Source organism: Nilaparvata lugens, chromosome 7 (assembly GCF_014356525.2).
Source record: "Nilaparvata lugens isolate BPH chromosome 7, ASM1435652v1, whole genome shotgun sequence".
Classification (NCBI taxonomy): Eukaryota; Metazoa; Arthropoda; class Insecta; order Hemiptera; family Delphacidae; genus Nilaparvata; species Nilaparvata lugens.
In genome coordinates, this window is record NC_052510.1 from 42,200,082 (window position 1) to 42,213,909 (window position 13,828).

Sequence of the window (13,828 nt, forward strand, 5' to 3'; positions counted from 1 at the left end):
GATCAAAGCATGTCCTATCAAATCTACAGACCGTACAGGTTTTAAATTGTAGAATTCTGAATTGACTTGAAGTCCATGTATCAGTATTAAATACAAATTTATCATTTTTAAAGCTCACAAATGTGAATGCTATTAAACCTTGTGATAATTGTTAAACCGTTAAATAATTTATTTTAAGAAAATTATAGATATAAGAATATTTTATATATATATATTGTTTTATGGGAATATATTTTGTGTTTTATGTCAGCATACAAAAATCATAGAAGTTTATTTTATCCTAATTCATCTCGTGATATACAGTTTGGGCTGTCTCAGTACCAAGAAAAATATTCTGCAGCATATAAAATTGGTGAATCAATTAATATTGATCTTATTAAGAGCATTCACTACTTATCATCCTTTGATGATAGTCATACTAGTCCGCCAGAAAAAACACATTGATAATTGTATTAATAAGGTTCCAGTTATTTTATATAAGGATCCAGAGAGCTTCAAGAATTGGCGTTGTAAGTTCTAAGGAATTTCAGAAGGATAAATTGGTGGATACCTGTATTCATGGCGAGCGTTTTAAGAATCAACTAGAAAAAACCATAGTTGGTCTTTATTATCCTCAATTGGATACATTGTTACTGATAATCAGTCATCAACTATCTTTTTGATTTCCTTATTGGTATTCTTCAAGAACTTCACAGAAGCAGCGGTAAGAATTATTAATCACCAGTCATTGAACCTTGTGGTGATTAATTATATTTGGGAAATTCATGTATCTACCACTGAGCTAGAGCTGCGGTTTGAACCCAGCAATTTTGCGAGCCAGACGGCCTTAACTATTTGCGAATTTATTCGCAAAATAGGGATTTTAGCAACCGCTCTTATAAACATCAAGAACACTGTTTCATCTATAAAGGATTTACAATTTATCACTTTACACAATGGCTTCACAACGTGGGACTCTATCATAAGAGATAACCCCCCAGGAAGCATGTCTTTACACACAATGTCACCCAGCCAGTGGGGCAAAGGTCTATGTCTTCACACTATATAACTTCAACAAATTCCTACCCTTCTTATGTTTGTGAGATAGCTTCAAAACCATTTATAAGGTAATCCTATCATACTCCTGCTGCATACAACTTATTTAATAATATTGAGTGGCCTACATACGAGGCTGATCATTCTTCACCTTCATTATGTGATGAATTTTTTGAGTAAATCTCATGAAAGGAGAGAATTAACTATAAAAACTATAATTACCCTTATAAAATGGAAGGTTTGCCAAACAAACAGTTAGCACCTGAGCGATAAGGCTCCCTTATCAACAGCTGAGTATAAGATAAGAGTACCATTTTGTACTACACATTTTTTCAAAAATTATTTAATAAAATTATAATTATTCTGCCAATTAAGTACAAACCATTTATGAATTGCTCATTGAACTTTTTGGAGGTTACACTTTTGTTTACAATGGATCAGATGTTTTGTAACAGCTCAGACACAGCTGACTGACTCAATATTATCAATGTCATGCCAGGTCTTAATGCAAGCCATAATATTATTTCTAAAATTAAGAACTATTGAGAGAGGATAAAGAATTTTAATGAAAAAATAAAATGTATTCTTGTTAAAATTATTAATTACTCATGGAATTACATTATAATGTCGAATGTTGTAACAAACAAGGTCATAGCATGAATATTGTATCATTGATAAGAGCAGCAAAAATTAATTATAACAGTTTTGAATATAGTAAGAATTTTATAGAGATATTAAATTATAAATTATTATTGTTTCAACTGAGTCACATGGTGAATGAATCTCTTTGGCAAGTCTAAGCCAATCATATGTCATAGAACTGGCACCAAAAGGGGTGATCGTTTGAAAGCATCATATATTAATCTGTTATCAGCCAGCAAACTTGCCTTATAATATATGCTGGTGCATGTACACTTGATAGGGGAACTGTATATAGAGAATTAAGCAATTTACAAAGTTATACAAATTAAGTTATTATTGTAATCAAAGGAATTATATTTTACTGCTTGCCACTGACATCATGCCTACGTCATTATCATTCTACCAATGGCAAATTTCCATGCAAATTAATTACACAGAGATTCCAAGAAAAAGGTTCTAGCCAAAAGCTTAGAAAAAGGTGGCATACTTCCCTTTTAAAATCCTCACCGTTAAGACCTTGTTAAAAAATTTCCAATGACCTATTAGTGAAATTTTATTCGATTTTTGTATTTTTTATCTGTGAGCCAATATCTTAGACTAATTTATCTATTATTTTATAAAATTATTCATCAATTGATTGTTCTAGAAATTCAAATTCAATTATTCCCTGATGATTAATCCCTGATATTTCTTTGGTGAAGGAAATATTTAATTAAAATTCCACACATGTTAGATTGAAGCCTGGACCAGCCACCAATCATACAAAATTTGATCTAAAGGAACCACGACCACCAAGATGATTCACGTGAATTTTTATGTTTGAGGCCCCAATCTTCGCTTCAAAAAAAAATATAGTGCAGGAAAATATAAAATTTTCTTCGTTAAAGTAATGGCCACGCCGACAAGCGCTTATCCTAGATTTTATCAAGACAAGATCCTAGATTCTATCTGGTATAGAATTTTTAAGAACTTGTTGATCAATTATCCTCTGCTGCCAGAACCACGACTTTGAGTGATTTTAAAAACCTTTTATAATTTGTTTTCATTATTTTCAAAAAATTGTTAAATTTATCAATTAGAAAGTCTGTTGGATCATGCATGGTATCATGCAAGCACAAGCAAATTTCTAGTTATTTTGTCGATGTTGAACTATTTTCAATCTGTAATCTAAGCTTCAAATCTGCACTGTCGAATTATATATTTTATTATATTATATTTCCACTTTGTCAATTCGTCTTCTGAGTTCGATTATTTCTTAAGCCTGTCAATTATTGTGTCTGACACATTCTATATTATCAAGAACCGATCAAGTACGATCGTTGAAATAATTGATTCAACCTGGATATTGGAACAGATCTAAGTGGATGTAGTGTGTGGGGTCAGATCGAAATTACCTATTCTCTGTCCTTACCTGCTCATATATCAGCTTTTATCTGTGACCAACCTCGGCTTGGGAGCGAATTCTTCGACTGTATGGCAGATGCAGCTGGAGATAATATAGAGCATAAAGCCCGACAAGACTCTGTTCTCGAAGTATATTCCAAACGATCTCTGGTCCTTAGTACCTTATCTTAATCCTTCGGAACTTATTAGAGACGCAGTCCCATGTATTATCTACATCAGGATTTTTGCTCGACCTGTATGATTTTATATGATGTTTCATCACAGGTAATAGTTTTAAGATCTCCGTACTCAGTGTTTAGCGACCGCTACACTACATCTGAAATTTATATCATTATACAATCAGTCATAAGAAGAATCAAGGGTGAGCGAGTGTTTATGCCTCCCGCGATTCAGACGATTGTATCGAATCTTGTAGTGACTCAGTCAGTCTGGTGTCCACTTAGCGTCCACGTACGCATTTTCAAATTCCTAACCTCAATACTGGGGACTCAGTACAAGATTATTCGTTATATGTGTGTCGACTTAACCTTGGCGGCAATAGTAATTCCCCAAGAAGTGCTTCACAATTAATACTGTTAAACCTAAATATCCTTGAGAGATGTAACCAGACCATTTTCAGTAGCCTACTCAAGCCCTCTCTAAAACCAAATTGATTATTACAAAAATAATTGAAGACTTGTTCTATCAATTTCCATCACATTTCTCTCTAATTTTTCCTCCATGGGGGGAAAACATGATTACTTTTTCAGAAACCTCCCATCCTCACCCTGCACGTAATTTCCGAGTCTAAATTATGGAAGTGGTATGGAATAAAAGCCCGAAATCAGCTCTATGGAATGGCACCTTCATCTTCAAAATCGGTGATAGTCGCGGGCTAAACATGATTCTGACCCGCCAATATATAAATGCATGTAAACTCCATTTACCGTTGAGCCTTAATTTTGAAAACTTCTATTTTCTGAAAGCACAAATCAAGCCCTAAATATTAGCATATGTTCCAAAATTTGGGATCGATATTATGGAGGGGCCAGCTTCACGGAGGGACCTCACTATACGGTTGGTAATCTCTCGCTGTTTAGTCTCCCGTGAATCTCGATGTAGTTATACTCCACACTGCTAGAAAGCGCTAGCTGTACATAAGAGAGCCAAGGTCTATAAATAAAGGTCTAGACACTCGTGTTCCTTACAGTGAACTCTAAACTAAGAGTTAGTTTAGAGTTCACTGGTTCCTTATGGAGCGACCATTTTATGGGTCTTTATGGCGGTACATTTAAAAATCCAATCGATTTCAAATATTGCTCGTAACAAAATTATGCATTTTAAAACAATATTCTAGTTCAGATAATACCGTGCTACGAGTAACTACTCCTTTCAATCCACTTGAATCCTTTAAATATGCTCTTAAATCCAGCAATGCTGTATATGGTACTCTTCATATTATTACAGCTCTGAACATAAATGAGGTATCTGGCTAGTCAGCTCTCATATCGAGCATTGCTGGCTCACTCTTTTTCCTGCAACAGCTCTTTAGAGAATTATTCTCTTAGGCTGGTTTCACATGATAAGAGTCAGGAGTCTTGGAACATGATCACTGAACATTGTTCATGTTTTTTGCCAAAGTATATTGACCCACACAGCACATAAAATTTCAGATATATGAGGGGCGTCGCGGCAGTCAGCAATCTCCAATTTTTTCACTTTATGATTTTTTGATGCTATATTGTACTATTAATGGCGCTCTTTCCAATGATAAAATCAGTATTCTTGTCGAAGACAGCAATTTCCTGTAGAAAACCAAGTTGAAAAACTCTTATTCATTTCAAAGTCAGCAATATCCACTGTACCGTTTGCTGCAGAAACAGCAATCTCCACAGCGACCAATGGCAGTTGAGTACGGTATTCAGTCACATTACCATTTTTTTAGTTTATGTAGCTCTACTGTGATCTCCAAAGACTCCAATAAGTACAGTAATTGCAGTTGTAACATGAACGTCGTAAAAAACTATTTAAAGATAAAGTTAAAAAATTTTGGGTGAATATTGTTTTCAATTATTTGTGGATCGTCGACATGGGTTGAAAAATTTCAACCCAATAATTAATAAATAATTTATATTGTGTTAATTATAGACTCAGAAAGGCTTTTCTGTCATTTCATTTTTTATGTGAAACTAACATATTTGTTCCAAAGACAGCAAACTCCATAAATACATGTCAAACTCAGCAATCTCCAACATATTTTTGCTTATTACAGATTTTGTGATCAATCTAGGACCTTGAGCATGTATATTTAATGATCTTATGATATCATCTTAATTATCCCATGAAAATTTCATGTAAGTAATGGTATATGTGCCAGGTACAGTTTTTTGTGATTCCCCAGCAAAATACTTTAGTGGAGATTGCTGACTTTGCCGAGACACCCCTCATATATCAGTTATGTAACAATGATATGGAAAATATACATATCGCATGATATGTCTCTGATACACATCAGTCAGATATCATTGATGGCCGTTTTTCAACATAACAAATGCTATCTTTCAGTTACCTATCAGATACCTCTCTTTGAAACTTACCCACAGTGCATCTTTTCTGCATATGCGCTGTAGCACAGTTTTGGTGAGCATTTTTCCTATATATCAGATGTTATCTCTGAGTTATCTATCAGATACCTTTCTTTGAAACTCACCCATAATGCATCAATTCTGCACGTGTGCTTTGGCCCAGTTTTAGTGACCATTGCAGTTCAGCATCACTGAATAGTTTGTTTACTGTTTGGAATTCGCAATTTTCGTTTTGTTTACTGAAGTTTGGGAATTGAAATCTTCAAAATATTAGTAAGTATCTAACAATAGATTTTTCTTTTTTTTATTAGAAATATGGTATTCTGGATTACTTTCCCATGAACCATCAGATACATTTTTACTTGATAATTGTACAGTTTATCTGGTCTTTCTCCTGGACAGTTGGCTTGTTTTTTATCTCTCCTTTCATCTTTCGAAATTTGTGCAAAAAAGTAGGGTTTTGAAATCAATATGTAGGCAGTTCTACATGTGTGTACTGGAATTATTGATAATTAATTTGATAATAATTATTCAAAAGGCTAGGCCTATATGCTCACATAACCTTCAAGTAGGCTTATAATAATGCTATTGGTAGGTACCCTAACATAGCCAAGGTATGAAACTCTTTAACATGATGTGTTTAGAAATTGGAATCATTTCTTTGACTGAAATAAAGGCCTAATGGGCTATTTACTAGATTCTGACCAAGGATTAATATTGTTTTTTTTAAATGAGATTGTTACCATAATTACTATTAATTAATTATCTATGATGATCTGCTTCGTTCTCAAGAATCTTCATATTTTTTATTCATTATTTATTTCTAGGATTTTTAATTTTTTTATTGTAAATTGATATTGGAATTGATTTTTTTTATTGATATGTAAGTATTATTCCAAAATCTTCATTTTCAAGACTCAACCATTCTTTAAAAACTATTCAACTATTTTTAAGATTCCTCTTTTTAAGAGAATATAAAAAACTTTATGGTTTTTGATTAGAAGTAGGTCAGCATCCAAACCAATGATTTGGTAGATAAATGTGATCCAAGTTACTTACTAACATATTATTATAATGAATATTAAAGTTTGAAGCTGCGTTTAAACCAACGTTATTAACAAAATGTTAATAACCCAATCTTCATAGATTCTATTAGATTGAACATAGCTCATTATACACATGGTGAACATTATGTGTTTGTCAAACCCCGTTCAAAGTAATAGAATCTATATACCATAAGGATAAGGCGGGATGCACACCGGAGAAACGCGTTTGGTGAGAAAAGTTTCAGGATACGTGAAACGAAAGTTGCTCGCAATCGACTGATAAGATTAAGCAGGGAACGTTTCTTTTGTATGCATGCGCGAGTGAAATGAATTGCATGAAACAAGTTTCATGAAAGAGGGCTTCACGAAATGCGTTTCTCCGGTGTGCATCCCGCCTACGGTTATTAACATTTTGTTAATAACTTCGGTGTAACCCCAGCTTCACATTGTTATACTGTGAACATCTTTCAGTTATCTTTGATCTAAAAATATTCTATATTTCCTATTAATTTATGAAACATTTCAACACTCGGCCTCTGCGCTCAGGTTTTCTTAACATTGCAGAGACCCTCCTTATATATTATATAATAACTTATTATACCTACTACCTACTATTTAACTATTATGTTATGTATTTCATACTTCAGTTTCAAACTTTGTAAGTTATTCAAGTAGATCTAATATCATTGGTGATTCTTCTTGAAATTCATCAATTTAATTGCAAATATGTTTTATTCATCAAGAAAGTATATTCTGTCTTGATTCAATTGAAATATTTTCATAATAAATAACATTTTTTTGTAGTTCATTATATTTCTATTCAGATCACAAACAATCAGATATCTTGGTGTAAAGTTGAAAAAGGATAGAGCTACTGTATCTAATGAAAAATTTTCTCATACATTCTTTAAATTTTCAACATTATTGAATCAATCCTTTGTGATATTTTATGTTCCAGCCACTAAAAGGGCGCATAATAGCACAGCTATCAAGAAAGAAATGAACCCTATCATTGCACCATGGATTGTGGAAGCAGAATTGAGGATCAGCAGGAGTAGCAAGTGAGTTGACAAATTAATTTCAACCAGCAATAGCCAATTAGTCACTTTTAATTTCCTAGTTACCATTTTTGTTTAGTCCTAATGGTGCATTTTTTAGTCCTAGTGATGCATTCTTCAGTCCTAATGGTGTGTTTCTTAGTGGGCAGGCAGTGCAACAAGCTGAAAAAATTCCTACTTTACAAGCTATCAAAATAAAAATGCTGAAAGAAAAAGACGTTGATGTCAATACCACTATATTTGTTAGAAATTATTCCACATCACAGAACCAGGGTTCATGGTAACACCTACCATATCTTCACCGCACATTCCTCCAACCACTTCACCTCCAAATATTTCCTGTTACCATGAAAATTCAATGTAAATTAATTTTAAACTAATATTGTGGTATTGACAACAGACAACATCAACTTCTTCTTCTTTCAATTATGGAGAGAGAAATTCTACATCTCTTACCTTACAATCAAATTATTGAATAAAAAAGTTTTCTACTATTAGTAATTTATCAGTTATGAGCTAAAGTTAAAATTTTTGGGACGGATCATTTCAAATTCGGTAAAAAATGAATTCATGAAATAATGAGGATACATTTTTCATGGTATTGAAAAAATGGTTGATTGAATAAAGTGAAAATTTCCTGACAATAAACGTTTTCGAGAAAGTTAATGCATTCACAAAAAATGCCCGAAAATAGCTCATCTGAAAGTTACTTTTATAAATTGAAGAACTCTCTCAAAAAATGTATCTCTTACCGAATTTGAAATAATCTGTCCCAAAAATTGAAACTTTAGGCGCTCATATCTCAAAAAGTGATAATCAAAAAACAAATATCCTGAGAAAACTACCTATGTCATTTTGATAGCTTTCTATTATGCTAATCGAAAAACTAAAAAAGTTATCACCATTAAATTTATTGTTCTTTTCAGCCTGTTGCACAGCCGTAAAAGCTTGATGTTTTATTGATATAATGATAACCGAAAATTACTTTTATAAATGGAAGAACTCTCTCAAAAAATGTATCTCTTACCGAATTTGAAAAAATCTGTCCGAAAAATTGAAACTTTAGGCGCTTATATCTCAAAAATCTGGTGTGGCGCACTCACACAACTTCCCTTACCGTTATGAAAATTGATCACCTGACGCTAGTGTTGTCGCGCATCTCAAGTCTACTTATAAACAAAGATCTGAGCCAGCTGGTGACAGGACAATAACACTGGAGACATACGAGGTCTCTTCTCTCGAGAGACATGCTATCTCTTCATAGTGAATCATTCAATAGAATCAACAGTTGCCAACAGTTTGCCATTGGATAATCACATTTTCTCAAATTTCGAGCCTATTTTCAATTTTAGGTGAAAATGTTTCTGTACATTAATTGTAGAGATTTTCATGTTCAATCTTTTCCACTTGAAGTTATTTGTTCAAATTGTATCTGAAGCCTGATAATTGGGAATCTAAAATCAAACTTTGCATAGATGAGGCGGAGCTCCTGAAATTTTTACAGAAATGAGACTTGTGGCAGTTGATAGAGCTTATCAATGACTATTTTAGGTATAAATTCAATCCAAATCGTTGAAGCTGTTTTCGAGAAAATCGCGAAAAACCCTGTTTTTGACAACATTTTCACCATTTTTAGCCGCCATCTTGAATTGCATTTGATCGAAATTGTTCGTGTCGGATCCTTATATTGTAAGGACCTCATGTTCCAAATTTCAAGTCATTCCGTTAATTGGGAGATGAGATATCGTGTACACAGACGCACATACACTCATACATACACAGACACACACACACATACCAATATCAAAAAAACACTTTTTTGGTCTCAGGGGACCTTGAAACATATAGAAATTTAGAAATTGGGGTACCTTAATTTTTTTCGGGAAGCAATACTTTCCTTACCTATGGTAGTAGGGCAAGGAAAGTAAAAAGTGATAATCAGATAATAAATATTATCCTGAGAAAACTACCTATTATTTCATTTTGATAGCTTTCTATTATACTAATCGAAAAACTAAAAAGTTATCACCATTGAATTGTTTATTCAGCCTGTTGCACAGCCGTAGAAGCTTGATGTTTCATTGATATAATGATAATTTTCATGTGTAATTGAAGACTCTCGGTGATTCAGTTTTGTTCAAAATACCCTTGGACATTTTTTTGACTAGCTTAATCAAATTATTTACATTTCTGATGGATGGTTTATTGGCGGGGCAGTGATCAGCATATATTATGAATAAACTGAGTGAAGATTTGTTGAATGGCCTAGCTTGACATTTTTGTTGAATGGGCCATCTTATATACATGCTACTCCTTTTAATCATTGCTCGGTTCATTTGATAATAACATAAAGCAACATGAAAGAACTAAATCAACATGAAAAAGTCAGTCACTAACAATAGAATCATACATAGCAAGGGGTGGTGAAAATTATGGAAATAGCTTGATATACTATTAGCAAGGATAATTTGACAGTAGATCTCATTGGGATCATATTTCAATCAAAAAACTTGATCCAAAAATCTAATTTAAAAATTTAAAGTATCTTTTTTAATTCCATGAAGATCCCCAATGAAACTCACTGTCAAACTATCCTTGTGAAGGAAATATTGAGCTGTTTTCATAATTCTCACTAACCCTATCTATAATCTTCACATCTCATTGGAGGTTTCTTTTTCCCAATATTACTATTATTTAGAACGTTTGCATACAGAAACAGACAAAAAACTTGCTTGAAAATCAGCTCTTATTGAATTTATATTTTGCTGTAATGATTTCCTTTTTTTCTAGGCTCTGTAAATCATCACATACTGATGAAAGTGAGGAGAGAGAAGAAGGAGATGTATAGGAGAAGAAGCTTAACATGAAGTATAAAATTGTAAATACTGTACCAAAAATATTATTTTATTATAATTGAAAGTATGGAATTGTAAGTACCACTGTATCAAAAAGATTAGTTTGTCATTTTATTATAATTTTTATTCAACTTGGTCCAACAGAATATTATTTCATGTATGTCTATATAATTATAGAATTTAGTTTGTGAAACTTTTTATATTTGTCATATATTAAATCTTTTATACATTACATTTCATATTTGCTACTCTTTTCAAATTATATAATTGAACTAATTTGAATTCATCCATGCTCATATTCTATTGATTAATTACTATACTTCCATCCTCTAGCCCTTATATATTGTAATATTAACATTTTCAAATTGCATTCTGATACCTGTAAAGTATAAAACTACAAAAATGTAATAAAAAAATATATGTACAAGGTGATACATATCTTATAGGTGTATAATATGTGCATTGTTCACACATCTGAAACATATCTGGTACATACCTGATCTATATCAGTTATGTATCAGATAGGTAGAAATGTCCACTTTTGTTATAAGTACCAAGCGAAAATCAGTGATACATATCAGTTATGTTTCACTGATATGTAACTGATACTCATCAATGAAAAATATTAGTTATGTATCACTGATCTGTAACCGATACTTATCAATGAAACATATCAGTTACGTATCACTGCTACATAACCGACATGTATCAATGAAAGGTATCAGTTACGTATCATTGATACTTGTTCGGTACATATCACAAAAGCGGACATTTCTACCTATCTGATACATAACTGATATCAGATATGCATCCGTATGTTTCTGATAGGTATTGTAGGTTTCAAGGATATGTAACTGATACCTATCAGATACATAACCGTGCTGTGTGGGGAGTCCAATGGTGTCATTCACACGATGATCGATGATCTCAGATCGCACTCCAGGTCACGTCTTTCTATATTATCATTCTGCTTTCTGAAATCTCTGCTCGTATATATAGTACAAAGACAAGATGAGGATAAACTCTCTACTCTTGCCATGATCAAATAATTATTTCCCACTAGTATGTATTCTACCCTCGCTTTGCATAGAAACTCCTTTGTTGTATTTGTAATAATTTTAATGAATAGGAGTATTTTATTTACATTTTATTTGATACTATTATTACAATGTATTTTACTTTGTTATTCGTTGATTTTTTCTGATCTCCAAATTGCTTATTTCAACTCTTATAATTTTTATCTCAATTCTTATGTGCAATAAATTTTCTAAATTGAATAATATTTTTTTTATTTGATTCATTATTTATTCAATTCATTTAATCATACACAAATACAATTTGGGTTAAAGCAACAGGCATTCGCCCAAAACTGCTCTAAACCTCAATTTGGAATACACTATTATTGACTCGCGCTTCGCCCTCTGCACCCCCATGGGGTAGGTAGCAGCTTCCGCCCTTCGCGCTTAGCAGGAGGCAGTTTTGTTTCATTTCTCCTGAACAATTTAGTTATTCATTCTTCCTTCAGTTACCTTGAAAAGTGATCATTCCTCCACTGATTACTGAACGCAAAGAATCACTTTTCTGCTCTAGTGCGCAAAATATTACTTTGCGTACTCTCAATACTTTGCATATTATCTTGCAGCCATCCCATTCAGCTGTTGACATTGTTGGCATATATTTTGGATGCGAATTTGTTCTATTTATATTTTTTTCTGATTTTCAAATAAATTAAAATGAGAATTTCATTAAATTATACATTTTGAATATTATTAATTATTCCTTATTTCAAATAATATTTTTCCATTCATACATTGGTTGGTTGAAAAATAATTTAGAAATTAAGATTTACTCAAAATTATTCAAATTTTCAAATTAATTGGATTAATTTAATTTTCAATTGGATTATCTAGTTTAAAATAAATTAAAGCTGTTATCAATAACAAAATTATACAGACAAACATTTGATGAATTTTAGCCATCATTTTACCCATAATCAACCACTTCTCATATTCAATGGTAACTGTAGGAAAAATTTGATGTGAAATATGTATGCAAAGTTCCTCTGCTGCACTCAAGAAACCATTCCGCCCTCGCCTACGGCTCGTGCCTAAACGTTTCTTTCGGTGTAGCAAACTGTCACTTTGCGCACTAGTTGCACAAATAACTATTTAATTGCTCATGTTTCAAGAAAGCTCATAACTAATTGTTGAAAGTTTGAACATTGTTGAAATTTTTAAGTTAATAATTCTTTTTTTCCAGGACCTCTTATTGCTAGTCTCCCAGAAAGGTGACTTATGTCAGTTGATAGAACTTTTACTAATCAAACTATAAACTAATCAATTGATATAAATGACTATCCAGGATAAATATTTCAAATAACTCAGTCGTGCCACTTTTGAGAAAATTGTGATGGAAATTCAACAAAATCTATTTTTCTTGACAATGTTGCACTGCTCCTGCAATTTTTGCAGAAATGAGACTTCTGTCAGTTGATAAGGCTTATAAATAGCTATCCAGGGTATGGATTTGGGAAGAATAGTTGGAGTCGTTTTCCAGAAAACCGTGAAAAACATGGCTTTTTAGTGATTTTTCACCATTTATTCCACCATTTTGTATTGAATTTTATTGACTTTCTTTTTACCGGATCCTCATGATGTAAGGACCTCTTAAGTTGAAAATTTCAAGTCAATCCGTTATGGGAATAGGGTAATCATGTTCACAGACAAACACACACACATACATAAACCAAAACACACAGACCAACACCCAAAAATCATGTTTTTGGACTCAGAGGACTCTAAAACGTATAGGAAACATGAAATTGGGGTACCTTGATTTTTTGGAAAACAATACTTTCCTTACCTATGGTAGTAGTTGGGGCGAGGAATGAAAAAACTGAATGACCAGCCGCATAATAATTTTTACTACGTTATCAACAAATCTTGGTTCATAAGTAGGGATGTCAATCCCGGGACTGATTTCCAATCCCGGTATTTCGGGATTATCCAATGTCAATCCCAGGATCCCGGGATTGGCAAAAATCAGTTTCATACATTTTTAACTATTTGTTCCTTCTCAATTACATGTTCAGTAACAGTGAGTTGAGATAAAAAAGGGCTCATTATAGAGGGAGAGGATATTATTGAAATGGGAAAATACTTGGGAAAAATATTAAAACTAAACAATCTATTTCTATAAATGTTTTCAAGATAAGGAGTAACTTT

General features: G+C 32.6%; 1 long non-coding RNA gene across 1 annotated transcript; it reads left to right on the top strand.

Moving 5' to 3' along the window:
• The first annotated feature begins 5,684 nt into the window (after positions 1–5,684).
• On the top strand, positions 5,685–11,065 carry LOC120352419. Its single transcript, XR_005571832.1, has 3 exons — positions 5,685–5,918; positions 7,650–7,752; positions 10,540–11,065. It is a non-coding gene; the product is annotated as an uncharacterized LOC120352419 (long non-coding RNA).
• Positions 11,066–13,828: the final 2,763 nt, after the last annotated feature.